This window comes from Malaclemys terrapin, chromosome 6 (genome assembly GCF_027887155.1).
Source record: "Malaclemys terrapin pileata isolate rMalTer1 chromosome 6, rMalTer1.hap1, whole genome shotgun sequence".
Classification (NCBI taxonomy): Eukaryota; Metazoa; Chordata; order Testudines; family Emydidae; genus Malaclemys; species Malaclemys terrapin.
In genome coordinates, this window is record NC_071510.1 from 40474629 (window position 1) to 40489667 (window position 15039).

Below are 15039 nucleotides of genomic sequence, written 5' to 3' on the forward strand. Positions count from 1 at the left end.
TCCAGTTGACACCAAAAGTTACAATTATAAATGCTGTTCATAAAACAGAATGGAATTCATAAATTGACTTATTCCCCAAACTATCACATTAGTCTGATTGTCTACTCTCGAGTATAACTTGACCAGCTGTAATCAAAAGAAAGACAGCTTTATTATTTCTTATCTGAGCATTGTGATTGTGTTTACTCAATAAAGCATGGTGTGATCCCTATCCCAAATATCTCACATTCTAAATTAGACAGATAAGTGGTTTAGACACAAGGCACCACCTGACCAGATAAAGATAAAAACTGAAGATGGTGCAAATTTATTTAAGTGTATGCACTTCTTCTGAAATGGATTGTTATTGATAGGCTTCAGAGAAGAGCGGGATCTGAGTAGAGAAAGGGAAGTTTCCTGGTACCCAAAGAAAGGGGGAGAAGTCTAATGGACAAAGGCATGAGGATGCAAGGGAAGCATTTAAGAGGACTTCATTTTTCTGACTGGCAAGTCAACAGTGTTCATAGGCACTAAATTCACTAACACAAACCCAAGCTGAAAAATCTTAAGGTGCTTTTTATTATATTCTAAAGACACCCCTGGATTTTATATTTCCTGACAGGACTTTAGAGTCTGTTCAGATGTCACTACTTATGCAGTTTGTTTATTTTCTGCATTTATCCCAGACTGGACAATGAAAATAGACTAGTCAGTTTTCCTTTTGTTTATAATAAATTTCTATTTCATTTCACCTTCAGATTCTCATCCACTAGCACAGCCTGCAATATCTGGGTTGCAAACACTTCAGGGAAATGTTTGCTTTGAAAAACAACTTTATCTAGAATGGTTTGTTTTTAACTTGAAAGCACTGCTACTTGTCTCAGATCATAACATTTATAAACCCAAATTTAAAGCCACAATTTACCCTGAAAAGAGAATAAAGTTTCAGTGAAAACATTATACTCCACCAAAGATAAATGAAAATATATAAGTACTGTAATATAAGTTATTTAGGAAATCGAGTAATAACTAGTTTACATAACTTGTGTAACCACTGCACTGTTTGTTCTCTCTAATTTAAGTCAAAGTATTTTATTATGACCAAGAGAGGGGAAGTTTATGGACAGTAACAGCAGTTATACTCCAGATCCTTGCAAGAAGCAAAAACAAACTTAATTTGCTGCAGTTTTGGCTCATTAAGACAGTATCTTTTCAGATAGTAGAGTCTATAGAAAATGGTTTAGCCTTTCAAAGACACCTCTGCTCATTTTTTACAGTATAGCATTCAGAAATTCACGTGGCAAGACTGATCAGACACCAATTGCATGTGAAATCGAAGCTTTTAATTGAAAGGAGTATATGAGTTTCCTTGATGAGGCAGTCATACTGCTGGAATGTGAGACTTGTGATGCTTTACCTGTGTGGCTTGTAAATTATTCAGTTCATACCAATAAGTGAGCTTTGTGTCAGACCTTACAAGCCAATTTCTACACTACTTTAAACATCTACTGGTTCACTTTAAATGCTCCTTAAAAATCATTATTTTTTCAAGACTGACCCAGGTACAGGTAGGAAAACAAAGGGACTGTATTGTTGTTTGTTTGTTTTTCCAGAAGAACTGAGCACCTATAATTTGAGTGCATGGCACCTCTGAAAATCAATCCTAGGTGTCCCCAGTTGGACACCTAAAATTAATGGACACTTCTTTGAAAACGCTGGCCTGGATAATGTGTCCAAAGCCACAAGAAGAATCATTACCAGAGCCTGGATTAGAACTCAAGAATTCCCTGTTTCCAATTCTGTACTCAGTCCATCAGGTATGCTGGTTAGCACTAGGAAGTTATTTTTCTTAATATAATCTTGCTAAACGTTGACTTTCCTTGGAAATACTAATAAAATGTTTATGAAAACTGAAATCTTAAGTTCACCAATAAGAAAACTTTACATAATAAGTTTATTAGGTTGAGTGAGCATAGTCTTAAAAATAAATAGAGAGCTTCCCATTAAATCTAAAGATTTCATCCCGTCCAGAAGGGAAATTAATTTAGAGGGCAGAATGCTTTTGAAAACATTTGGCTACAATTTTCTTATGTTTCCTAGTACAAAGTGAGGTGAGGAGATAAACTGTTTGTAACAGATTAGTTAAGTATTTAAAACATTTTAGGAATTAGCAACAGAGAAATAGGCTCATATTAAGTAAAGCAAATAATTCACCCAAGAGCTCAGATCCAGCTGAAATATATGCACAGCAACTGCACTGACCTGAGCTAGATTTTATTGTGAATTTCCTGAAGCAGTTGCTTGTTAGCTGATATGAGTCAGGTCTTCACATTTTCACTGTTTATCCACAGGAAACTTGGGTGTTCATGCATCCAGTAGTCACCTATTGTTAATGTTCTACACAATATTTCTGTAAGTGATAACTTGGTAATATTATATATGGGAATTTGCAATTGGCTTTTTGTTTTGCCAAATTACTGACATCCACTGACGTAATTTAAAAGAAACAGTTGCACAGGCACTCAGAACCAGTCATTATAACAGTAGTGTTCAAAACAAGGTATATGCAGAAAAGATGCTTTATTTCAGCAAGACACACCTGTCAACTGGGGAAAAAAATCTCTGAATCTTTTACTTATTGTTCTTTACTTGTAACACCGGAGAGGGCTGTAACTGAAAGAGTTTAGAGAGGAAATGTGCAGTAGAGCTGCAGCCGATCGCGATCTCGGCTAGGTTTTATTTTTTTTTTCTGCGTGGGACGGCAAAAACGCTAGAGCCGGCCCTGGCCAGAGCAGGGAACGGAAAAGAGGAAGTAGGACATGAGGGGTATATAGATGTAGGAGGAATGCTAATAAAAACAAAGGGGAACGGGAACAAGCTGTGAGCACAGGGGCAGAAGGGTTCATAATGACCAGAGAACACACCCTGGAATTGAACCAGCAGTCCTGAATATCTACATTCTGCTCCTGTCCTCAGTAGCTGAGATACCCTCTGGCACAGCATGGGTGTCTCTCTCTCTCTCTCTCTCTCTCTCTCTCTCTAGTGATTGGTGCACACAGAGGATAACAGCTTACTACTGCTACCAGTTTCTCTGTTAGTTCAAGTGGTAGAGGGTTCTTCAATGAATATAAAGGTTGAACCCTGCTATTGATCCAAGCTGGGGGTCTGTATAGCACCACATGATAGAATTTCTTTTTATTCAGGTTGCTAAAAGACAAAATGAACAAAACATTACTTTGTTTTGTTTTACTGTGCCAAATGTGAATGAGTGGCAGTGCGACCCTATGCACCCAGTCACAACACCACTCACTCAAATTTGCCCTGGCTTGCCACGCCCCCCCCCCATGGATAGACTTGAAAGAATTTTGAAGCTGCTCTTCTTTGAAGGCAAGTACAAGCCAGCCTGCTAAGAAATGTCATAGTCATCAGTTATTGTGATTACTTTTTCATTTTCCTAATGCAAGAAAATCAGCAGTTAAGGTAAGAAAATGGTTGGGGGAAGAATACATGTGATAATTAGCATGGGAGGAGTTAAAACAAATAAATTAAACTAACTGAGTTAATGAGAGTTACTCTTGCTTATTATGTTGACAGGAAATAATTTAAAAACAGGTTATATTAGATTGGTGATCTTATAAACATTCCTAGTAATCATTACTCCTACATTATAACTAGAGTAAACTTACACCCACATTGTAACATGTTTTGCACCAAACCATAAACAGCTTACTATTTTTCAATATTTCATCAGTGAGAAAAGCAATGGAAGTTTTCATCACACCATCCTGCTAATGTTCCTCAACCATCCTTTAGAATGACCACTTCTAGGAGAAGTAGGGAGTTCAATCTTTATGCCCTTTAGACATTGGTGCCTCTACTGAGATAGCCAAGAAGTGCCACTTGAGTGTTGACATGGCTACTTGTACTTGAAGCTGAATTAGGACCACTTACTCACTTCACATAGGCCACCAAACAGTTAACTGGTAGGCAGTACTTAAATATTATGGCTTGAAGTACATGCAGGTGAATTTTATTACCATTAATCAGTATTCACAAAACGTGTTCAGCTCAGTATCTAGGGAATCTGATGAGGTTATTAATGAGTCCACTGCTTGGAGTTACACAGCAAATGTTCAAGATCAAGAAACAAGGCTTTCCATAGAAATGATAATTACAATAACTTGATTTGCTCATAAAGACAGGCTAACTGGACTGCAGTTTTGCAGTTTCTTGTTTTTCACTATCCTGAAGTTTACACAAATCTTCCACTGAATTGCCAACTTCTTGCCACACCTGTCTTGTTTAGGTATTTTTGAATATATAATATAAATAAACTTTATAACTAACTCTGTATTATTGCCCAGAATTTTAAAGGGCATCATATATTTATATTTATAAATGGAGATATCCCATTTCCTAGAACTGGAAGGGACCTTTCAAGGTCATCGAGTCCAGCCCCCTGCCTTCACTAGCAGGACCAAGTACTGATTTTGCCCTAGATCCCCAAGTGGCCCCCTCAAGGATTGAACTCACAACCCTGGGTTTAGCAGGCCAATGCTCAAACCACTGAGCTATCCCTCCCCGCTATGTGGAAACCCTATGCAATTTTTGGAGAGGTGATGATGTCCTCTGATCCTTGATGGAAATGGATAACAATGGTGCTCTTGACATGGAAGTCTGTCTTTCCACTGATAAGGCTAGTACTCCCAGAGAGAGGAACTCATAAGTGTGTGGGGTGTGTTTTTTTTTTTTTTTTTTTTTTTTTTTTAAAATCATTCATTGAATTGGTAAGATGGGTATTGTCTTATGGACCAGGCTTGTCTACTGTATTTCTTTCTGGATGACTATTTGATGGCACTTACGGCATTTGTGAAGGCACTTCCTAAAACTTTCTGTGCTGCCTGTTTAATCTGTTGGTTTTATTTTGTCATCTTTATTAACATTTCATTTCTGATCATTCAAACAACAATCCAGCCTATAGGGTTCATCATTTTAAATGTAGCTGAAGTCTGTAGCCACTCAAGATTTGAAATTAATTCACCCCTTAGAAGTATTAGGCAAGCTCAGGCATGAATAAATAATATACACCTATACCCTGATATAACGCTGTCCTTGGGAGCCAAAAAAATCTTACCACATTATAGGTGAAACTGCGTTATATCGAACTTGCTTTGATTCACTGGAGTGCGCAGCCCCGCCCCCCCGGAGCACTGCTTTACCGCATTATATCCAAATTCGTGTTATATCGGGTCAGAGGTGTAATTTTCAATGCTTTTCTGAAATTCGTAAGACAAAATTTCTTGCTATGCTAACTGATAAAATGATACGTATGTATTGGGTTGTTACACTATAATTCTTAAATGATCTCAGATTCTTTTTCTTAATTGATTTTGTACTGTATTTTATTATTCCAGTAAAATAAATATAATAACCTCTCCAGCTCTCGTAGGATATGCTCAGTATGTTCACAAATCTAAAGGAGATGAGAAATGATTCATAGGCATTCTGTTCTAATTTTCTGTAATTATCTGTATGCCCAAAGTTAAATGAATTCTACCAGTACTAGTCTTTGCATTATTGTTTATTTGCTGTTGGTCAGTAAAACAAAGTGGAATCTCCCCAGTCTTTTGCACCTTGGATTACTCTTCTTTTGACCTCTGAACAGGTGCAAATTGGCACTGCTTTGCAGTGTTGTTTTCATGTTTGTAGACTTCCTAAGCATGGGACCCAGGTACAGACAGACTGATCCAGTAGCAGAGGAAAGGGAGGATGATTGTGGATGTAGTAGACTATGATTTATTGGGGTGTGCAACAAAATATGCAGACAGTGTTCTCAAAGCTCTTTCCCAGAATGCACTTCCATAGCTCAACACACCCAGCTCCCTTTTGGAGTTGGTAATGAAGCACAGGGGTTGTACAGCTGTGTCATGCAGGCTGGCCACCTCTCTCTCCATGCACCTAGAGCTCTGTCCTGCAAGGAACTGAGTGCCCTTTTCCACTGACTTCAAATTATCAAACAGGAAACCTTGATTTAAAGAATCAATTTTAATCTTGTTTTCTATTTATACTTTTCCTAAAGAAAGTTTAATTCTCATTGCTTTGGTAAAACATGTTGATTTGCAACTAAATATAGCCCTTATACTAAATTTGGTGGTACTTTTTGCTAACCAGGAGGTTATACTATATCTAGACATTTATTTAAAAATTATACAGCTTACCATGCATTGATTAACATTCTTAATGTTTACTTTTTTGTTATGAAATGGTACATGATGCATTTCTTATTTACTAGAGGACTAATGTTTTACTCGTGACTTTTGTCAAGCTGTATTTGGATGAAAATTAGATTTCAATTTTAAAATGTTTGTTCACTTTTTGATCTTTATTAGTCAAATAAATCTACCTTAAATGTGCTGGGTACATTTAAAAAAAAAAAAAGTTTGTGAAAACATTCTCCATTTGAAACTGGACTGTTAAACAAAGGAAGTATCATTTATCATTTGTGAATAGAACGGATTGTTTCTGATCACCATGTCCTTTGAGATTTTTTTTAAAGTAGTAGATCTCATCCTGTCACCTCATTTTTATCCAGAGATGAAAAGAGAATAACAAGATTTCCTGCTTTTTCAATGTTGTTTCTCAACTTTGAATGAACTGAATTAGGTGAATAAGGTGAAACAAAGAAAATATTTTCTCTGAACCTGTAGAAGAGGCTACTGCTGTCAAATGCTGGTTTTAGCATTTCTACAGGCTCTGTTTCCAGGTGCTTAGCCAACGACATCCCGCAGTTCTGTACTTTGATTCTTTTAAAATTTTGGCAGCAAACACGCACTGCTTATTTTTATTTATATATGTAATATTTTAATTTAAATGATTTTAATAGATTATAGTAAGGGTTAGGTCTCATGTTGTCATAATTTCAAATTTAATTTTAAATAGATCTATTTTTACAAGTATTTCATTTAAATAAAAACACTTTTTATCATTGGTTTTGTGACTTGGGCTCAAAAAGATAAAAATGTGACTTCCATGTCTTTTTAAAAACTAGCTTCATTTTTACCACAGCTCTCCTGACCTGCCTTGTGTGTGTTCAAAAGTCAAAGGAAAGGGAGGAGTAGCTGATCTGTCAGGTTTTACACAGCAGGTACAGTACTAGGGTTAGAAATAAGTATAGATTAGGCTTCTCATATCAATAATTTGCAATTCAATTGTTGCAAATTGAACTCTTAAGCAATTAAAATGCCACATTCATTTGTAAAATATGTGCTCCTCATAAGACTGACAAGCAGCTTCGATCTGTATACTTTGACCATCTAAGTATCTTATTTTTTGGGAATGGGAATAGTGTAAATTAAAGAGCATTTCCAAATGAGTTTCGCTATTTAAATGCCATCTGCTGTTCCTAAACTTGGCCTCAGGAGGTAAATGCATTACTTCATTTCCTTGTGGAAATAGAACTTGTCTGTATCTCCTTTATAGGTGGTGTGGTGTAGCTATCATATGATGACTTTTAGCTAAACTTAGATGGGGGTTATCTTGCAGTATTTTAAGAACTTTAGTTTGGTTTGTGATCCTGGTAGCTTTTACTCCTTGCTGATATTCTCTATTTTTATATGTCAAAATTCAGTATGATGGCAGCAGGTAAGAAGCTTAACTGAAATCTGTTCATGTCTGAGTAACTTTTATCTTTTGTATACAAAGTATTTTTACATTTCCCTTCTCCATCTTTCAAGTGCTGTAAAACATTAGTCTGCTGCAAAAATAAAGACTTAAATTGTAGTCTTTCTGCAAAGTATGGTCTACTTAATTATCCGAAGCATAAAAAATTTATTCGGGCAGTAGATTGAGCACACAGAGCATATTTAATATTTGTGAATTTCCTTCTCCAAAGCAGGACTTGTTTAATGATGTTTTGAATTTTTTTCTCCTCTCTTCACTTTCCCGTTTATCTCGAATGAAACAAATGATGTCATTCTTACTATTAAAGTTATTTTGGGAAAAATATGTTGTCATATTTACAGATCTACATTGGTGGTACCTTAAAATTTTTTTTAATGCATATATATTCCATACCTATTCAATTAAAAAAAAAAAAGTACTTCAGAAAAAGGCATTAGACACTACAAAACTTAGAGCCGGTCAGAAACCAAAAATAAACGTATGATTCTCCTGCTCCCCCAGTTAATATTATGTTACAGCTGTTCTGGCAGCTCTGCATGGGACCTGATCAAAGACCACTGACGTCAGTAGATAAATTCCCATTGATTTCTGTAGGCTTTGGGTAGGTCTTGTAAAATCAACCTATTTAGTGTAAATACTGTTTTGAAATTAAAATTCAAAGCATCTCTAGGCAATTTAAATTGAGAAAAAAAAATCAAATTATCCAAAGCATGTGAATATTTAGTATGCAAACAGATATTTTTAACCTTTACTATTCATATTTAGAAAATAGCAAGCACATTGTATGCCTCTAATGTTACTTCTGTTCAGTAAAGGATAAACTGAATAAAACAATTGTACAATCTAGTACTGCAGCCAGCATACTGTGTTCAAAAATTGGAAGAACAATGCAGCAAGAACACAAGCATCATTTATAATTTAAAGGATATTGCTGATAGAATTGCTTTTTGCTACATTCAGCCAACAAGTATAAAAATACTTAAGAAAAAGGATTGTTATGGTAGTAACAGTATGTTAAAAGCTTCTTGTACGTATCTTTATACCACTAGAGTGGCATTATTCTTCCTGAAATTAACCAAAGTTGGGTAAGCCACTGTAATGTTATTTTCTCCATGGCTGTGGTGGAGTGAAGACTCACCAACGCGGCACCTCCTGCTGGCCGTCTCGGGAATTAGCTCTTTCCAGCCCGGAGCGCCCTCTGCAGGCCAGTGTCTCACCTGCCGCTGGCTCAGTGTCCCTCCCAGACCCCAGTGCCCTTTGTCCAGAGGTTCTGCCCTCCACAGTGCCCCCTCGCTCTGGGATTCCCCTCCCAGGGGAACCCCCAACCCTCTAAACCCACCTTGCCTCAGTGGCTACTGCCAGTCATCATCTAGCCCCCACTCCCTAGGGCCAACTGCAGTCTGTAAACCACTCATCATCAGCAATGGGGTTAGGACCTGTTGCCTTTGCCTACCTCTGGGCTTCCCCTCTGCAGCCCCGGTACCTATTTTGCCCTTCTAGCAAGACCTGCAGCCTGGGGTTTTTCCTGGTTGGAGCTCCCCAGCTCCCTCTGCACTTCCCTTCCCCAGCACTGCTCTACCTCAGGTACCCTTCTCAACTCCCAGGCACCCCGGTCCTTCTCTCCCAAGAAGCGAGAGAGAGAGAGAGAAAGTGTGTGTTTTAGCTTCTGGCCCACAGCCCTCTTACAAGGGCCAGCTGGGCCCTGATTAAGCTGGCCACAGCTGTGGCTGCTTTCCCAGTCAGCCTACCTTTTCCCAGCTGGAGCACGCTCCAGTGCTGCTTTAACCCCTTGAGGGCCGGAGTGGGGTGACCACCCCGCTACAATGGCAAAGAAGTTTGTATATTAAATTAAACCCAGCTCCTGCAACCATTTACATGTGCTCAGTTTTTACAGGACTGAGGTCTAAAACAGTAAAAGTTTGTAAGGCAAAGTAGCTTAAATTAAAAACTGTATATTTGTAAACAAGGTACAACAAATAGCACAGAAGCCCTCAGAGAAACTATACATAATAGCTTGGGCAAAACGAACACAGTTTCACCTTTCATTTTTCTCTTCCCTTTCTTGTATCCTGGTGGTCCAATCTGTAGGAAAATTAAACTTTCATCCTGTAATAAGTACATTTCATCCCATAATAAATGCATCTCTTTTTGCCTGAGCTTGAATCAGCAACGTCTGCATTGTAGTGGCAGAAATGTGTAGTTAAAGATAAATATGGGCAACCATGACTTTGGCATTATCTTTAATAAACATAAATAAAATAAATCAACATTTCCCACACCGCCATATTTTATTTTACTGCATATTTATTATATTTGGCATAGGAAATACAACAAGCACTGGCAAATGTAAACTAGCTTTTGTACTTTGCACTTTGTACACAGAGCGTTCTGTGGTTTCATCTGTTTCTTGTGCAGGAACAATTCCGAGGAACTCTCAGCTGATAGCTTCCTTCCTGAGGTATAAAATAAAATCACTTTTGGGGTGGTAAAATATAGAAAAGAGCTAAAATATTTTGTCATCATGTTAGCTAATCCCTTGTGTATAATGCATTGTGATAGATAGAGGACGGAAAAGGTTTGGCTCCCATGGGACAGACTATCTGTAGCCACACGTACTGGATAGAACACGTACTGTACTCTCTTGAAATGGAAGGTAAAAGATTTTTGCCCATACTGCCTTTGAAACTTACACTCTTACTTGTCTGCTTGTTAACTAATACCAATGATTCCTCCGTATTGCACTCTTGAGAAGAATGCTGAATTGCCTTGAACTGCAGTGCAGCCATAGGAATTATAGAAATAGAGCTAAAATATTAATAAATGAATCAATAGAAACTCTTATTAAAACTATTGATTTAGTTTCTAAAGGAAGGGCATTATAACTTATTTTTGTCTTGCTATTTTATTAGTAGGAAAAGTGAGAATAATCCCAGTGCATCGTGTAGATAGGTGCAAATTAATACTTTCTTTGTCAGTGCTTGTTACATTTCCAAATCTATGCAAGCATTAAAAGAAAGAAATATGTTAAGGAAAAAACTTAATTTAAGAGGAAAATAGCTAGCCACAGAAGTTTTAAATCCAGCTAGGTGTTATTACCTTGTAACAACTTTGGCTCTCTTCCTTTCCTCCCCTCCCAGGAAAAATTCACAGAAGTGTAACAAATCCCTTGTGATACTTTTGGCACTGAGTCTATCACACTCAGTAACTGGAGCAGGTGGAAAATACAGCTAGCTCTCAGTAATGCTTGCACTTCCTTGATGATAGAAACAGAAGTGAAAGTGATGAGTGCCGCCAATCAATGCACTTGCTCCTCCTGTCCCAGTGCCTTTCAAGCCAGAGAATCTCTAACATAAAAACAAACAGACAAAATAAAAACCCTCATCAAGAGGCAGAAAGCCAGCTAAGAGTCAGCGGCACTAAAAACCGAACCCCTATATGGGAACATAGGGCCAGCTGCAATACAGAATCCTCCTAAATCAACCTACCCAGCGTTACCCACCTTGGTTCAGTGGCTTAGTATCTAAACATTTTCCAAACTTTGTTTCCATTTGGGGTTGGAGTGGGTCAAAGACGTTCCCCTGTTTCATTCCAAACTGCATTGGTGGAAGGAAAGTGGGCAAGGTGCTAACGAGTCTGGGATTTCGCCAGTGAGAGGACAGAAAGCACTGCTGCTGCTTCCTGTATGAGTTCACTTCCTGCTGCTATGCTGGACTCTCCTTGGACTGGGTTTCTGTAGCAAGCTGGTAGTATGGAGTAGTGAGAAGGGCTGTTAGCTTTTAGGGGAGCTAGCTTTTTAGCCTGGAATAAGCACAGCAAAGAAAATATTCTTCTGCTCAGGCATCCTGAATAGTTTGGGAAGAGAGATTAATGGCTTATTTTGTCCTGTGGACAATGTGACTATCAGTGAAGCCACCCTTCCTTGTTACTAAAAATATCCTATTTATTTTTAATATTGTACACGATACAAAATTGCCTGCCTACTAGGCAGCCCATGCAGAGAAACCAATAATAAATCACATTGCAGATTTTATTGCTTCACAGTTGTAAACAAATGCAACTCTGGGAGCAAAGAAAAAAAACCCCTAATTTATGATATATCTCTAGGGTTTTCCGGGGTACCTTTAGTGAACCATATATGTTACCAGGAGTTTGCATCATACTATGATTAGCACAGAAATACTTTGTTTTTTCCCCATTCAATATTTAGCTACAAAAACATTAAAAGAAAATCAGTAAAACAAAGCCAAAGATGGTTAATTAGTTACATTATGGGTCCTTTATTGATGTGTGGAGTTTGGGCAGCAGTTACCTGTTGGGGCGGAGGGATAGCTCAGTGGTTTGAGCATTGGCCTGCTAAAGCCAGGGTTATGAATTCAATCCTTGAGGGGGGCCATTTAGGGATCTGGGACAAAAATTGGGGGTTGGACTAGATGACCTTCTGAGGTCCCTTCCAATCCTGATATTCTATGATTCTACCTGGATTGGGTTTGGTCCAGTATTTCAGTGTACTGGAATGTGACCTTTAGATCTAAACTTCAGTTAGGAAATCAGTGTCTGATTATAACTTGGAATGTGCAGTGAGGTACATAGTGAGCCGTCCAGATAATCTCTATTTGCTCGTGTCAGCATAGAGCTGTAGTCTTGTCCCATACAGAGTTTACATGAAAGTCTAGTTTATTGGCACTTGAATGCTGACTGCTTGTTAAAAAGAGAGCTACTGTGCTGTAGACCTGAGTCCTGCAAATGCCAGTGGTGCTACTTACTTAAAATTAAACACCTCCGTGTCAGTTGAAGTAGAAATTAGGCATTTATAAAAAAGTTATTCCTTTATTGAGAACAAAAACTAATAGTGAGCTAAATACATGCTAACACAATTTTAGTATATCCAGTCAGTGAAAGTGACTGGTCTCTTTGTGGGGGCTGCTTCTTTAATAATATACCATACAGTGTCATTGTATTTCCCAGCAGTAACTGAGCCTCAGGAGGCAGACTGGGACTGAGGATCTATCTTTAAATGCCACTGAAAAATTGGAGCATTTCAAAATTGTTGTAAAATGCAGGCTACAAAAATAATATAATTTAACAATTGCAAATGCTCTCTTTTAAAATGCCTAGAGTTTTTCCCATTCTACAAGAAACAGTTCACACCGTACTAGGGGCTAGGAAACTCATTCACAACAGTCATGTAATCCAGAACTCTAATATAGGGCTTAGAGATGAAAAATTAGTTCATGAACTTACTGTGTCTCTCTCAGCTTGTTATTGTCAGTTTAGTTCTGTATTAGAACTAGGATTGCCAGGTGTCCAGGTTTCGACCGTAACACCCAGTCAAAAAGGGACCCTGGCAACTCTGGTCAGCACTCCTGACTGGGCTGTTAAAAGTCCAGTTGGCAAAGGGCTGGCAGGCTCCCTACCTGGCTCCGCGTACTTCCTGGGAAGCGGCCGACATGTCCCTCCGAATCCTAGATATTGGGGTGGCCGGCCACGGGGCTTCTGCGCGCTGCCCCCGCTCCGAGCACCGGCTCCACAGCTCCCATTGGCCGGGAACCACGGTCAATGGGAGCTGCGGGGGCAGTGTGCAGAGCCCCCTGGCTCCTCCGCCTAGGAGTCAGACATGCCGTCCACTTCCAGGAGCTGCCTGAGGTAAGTGCTGCCTGAATCCCCACCCACACCCAACTGCCTGCCCCAGCCCAGAGTCCCTTCCTGAATCCTGGAGCCCGCACCCCCAGACACAGCCCTCACCCCCTCCCACGCCTCTACCCTCTGCCCCAGCCAGGTGAAAATGAGCAAGTGAGTGAGGGTAGGGGAGAGCGAGCAAATGGAGGAAGGGGGGATGGAGTGGGTGGGGCCTCAGGCTGGGGCAGGGTCTCTGGGAAGGGGCTGCGCAGGGGGTGGGGCAAGGGTGTTCGGTTTTGTGCCATTAGAAAGTTGGCAACCCTAATTAGAGCTGAAAAGGGTACATCGGAATTTATAAAATACTGCTTTGCCTGTCTTCAGATAGCAGCAGCAAAGGACTGCACCTGTGCCTCTATTGTTTCTGTGCTGAAACTTCTTTGTGGGAAGCAGAACACCGCTATCATTGTCCAGGTACTGTCTATGCTCGGTTTTTGACAACAGTAGTGGAGAAGCATGGTAGGTAAAAGCAACAGGACAGGCACAATCCCGAGGGAGATTTAAACACTTGGGGCGTGTAGGGAGTGGGAAGGTAGAGGTTCCCACAGCTCTGCGCTGAATTTAAATATTCGATTTCTCAGAGGCAAAATACTTGTGCAGTGACGCAGTGTATTCTCGTGTGTGCAGTAGTGGAGGGTGTATTGCTAATGTAGCCAGTACCAAGGGGTTAATAGTGCTACAGCTATTGAAAAGAATGCAGGCGTCTACCCTAAGAAAGATCAGTATGCTTCAGACGACTGATAAAATTGCTATGTAAATCTCTCTAGGCAAGAGGGGGAGAGCATGAGCTAGAACTGAGCTTGGCCTCTGCCTCCCAAAACAGAGCCCTTTACCACTTGAGCTAAGTGGGAAATCCCACAGCTGGCATTAGAAGCAAGTTCCTTTCCCCTCTGTGTGGCAGCTGCTAGAGGGTAACCTCACACTCTCCTAAATGGAAAGCCAAGTGCATTATAGCACGCTGCCTCCTACCTGCCTTATCTGGGTCAGTTCCGTTTGTCCTTGTAACCATGCACAGTGATAACGTCACCCATATGTGAGGCTGAGGCAGTGCAGATTGCAGGAAGTTGGCAACTCCTTTATTTAGTGATCCATTAAATGTAAAGTATTGAAAATACACCTGCAGTCTCCCGGCTGTCCTGAGCTGCAGCTGCTTCCAGACAGTTTCCTGGTAGCCTGTGTCAGCTCTGGGTCAAAACACTGAGTGAGGCACTGTAACTTGTCACATGCTCACTCATTGAAGGCAGTTTTGAAAGTGCTTGGTGGGAGCAAACAAGCTCTTCAATTAAGACTTGATGCACTCGTGGAGCCCTCTCTCAAGAGTGTCCACACTTGCGCTATACAGGCTGTGACACTAGAACAGTTGCTTCACAGGAAGGGCTTGAAAAACCCACTTGTCCAGGATGAGTAGAAATTTTACCTGAGTAGATGCAGCTGGGGAGCTGCTGGCTCCTTCCTTGGCAGAGCGGGGGAAGGCCTGAATTTCGTGGTCTCTGAGGGCTGGTCCACACTAAGTCCCCAGTTCGAACTAAGATACGCAACTTCAGCTATGTGAATAACATAGCTGAAGTCGAAGTATCTTAGTTCGAACTTAAAGGTACTTACCGCGGGTCCACACGCGGCAGGCAGGCTCCCCCGTCGACTCCGCCTACTCCTCTCATGGAGCAGGATTACCGGTGTCGACAGCGAGCACTTCCAGGATCGATTTAT

At 39.9% G+C, this 15039-nt stretch overlaps 1 protein-coding gene and 1 long non-coding RNA gene across 7 annotated transcripts in view; one reads left to right on the top strand and one right to left on the bottom strand.

The window, feature by feature from the left end:
* The window catches only part of KANK1 (KN motif and ankyrin repeat domains 1), a 167861-nt gene that overhangs the window by 73905 nt on the left and 78917 nt on the right, over positions 1 to 15039 (top strand). Inside the window, exon 1 of one of the 4 annotated variants that reach the window (XM_054031704.1) lies at positions 13214 to 13302. The exons of the other annotated variants lie outside the window; for them this stretch is intronic. The gene's annotated coding sequence lies outside the window, so the exon portion shown is untranslated. Of the gene's footprint in view, positions 1 to 13213; positions 13303 to 15039 lie in introns of those variants that run through there. 4 annotated transcript variants of the gene reach the window in all.
* Positions 9679 to 13157, bottom strand: LOC128839052 (uncharacterized). Of its 3 annotated transcripts, none has more exons than XR_008445361.1 (3): positions 13074 to 13157; positions 10756 to 11003; positions 9679 to 10112 (listed from the first exon to the last, which is right to left on the bottom strand). It is a non-coding gene; the product is annotated as an uncharacterized LOC128839052 (long non-coding RNA). The 3 variants fall into 3 exon arrangements; XR_008445360.1 differs by lacking the exon at positions 13074 to 13157 and adding an exon at positions 12901 to 13064; XR_008445359.1 differs by lacking the exon at positions 13074 to 13157 and adding an exon at positions 11159 to 11346.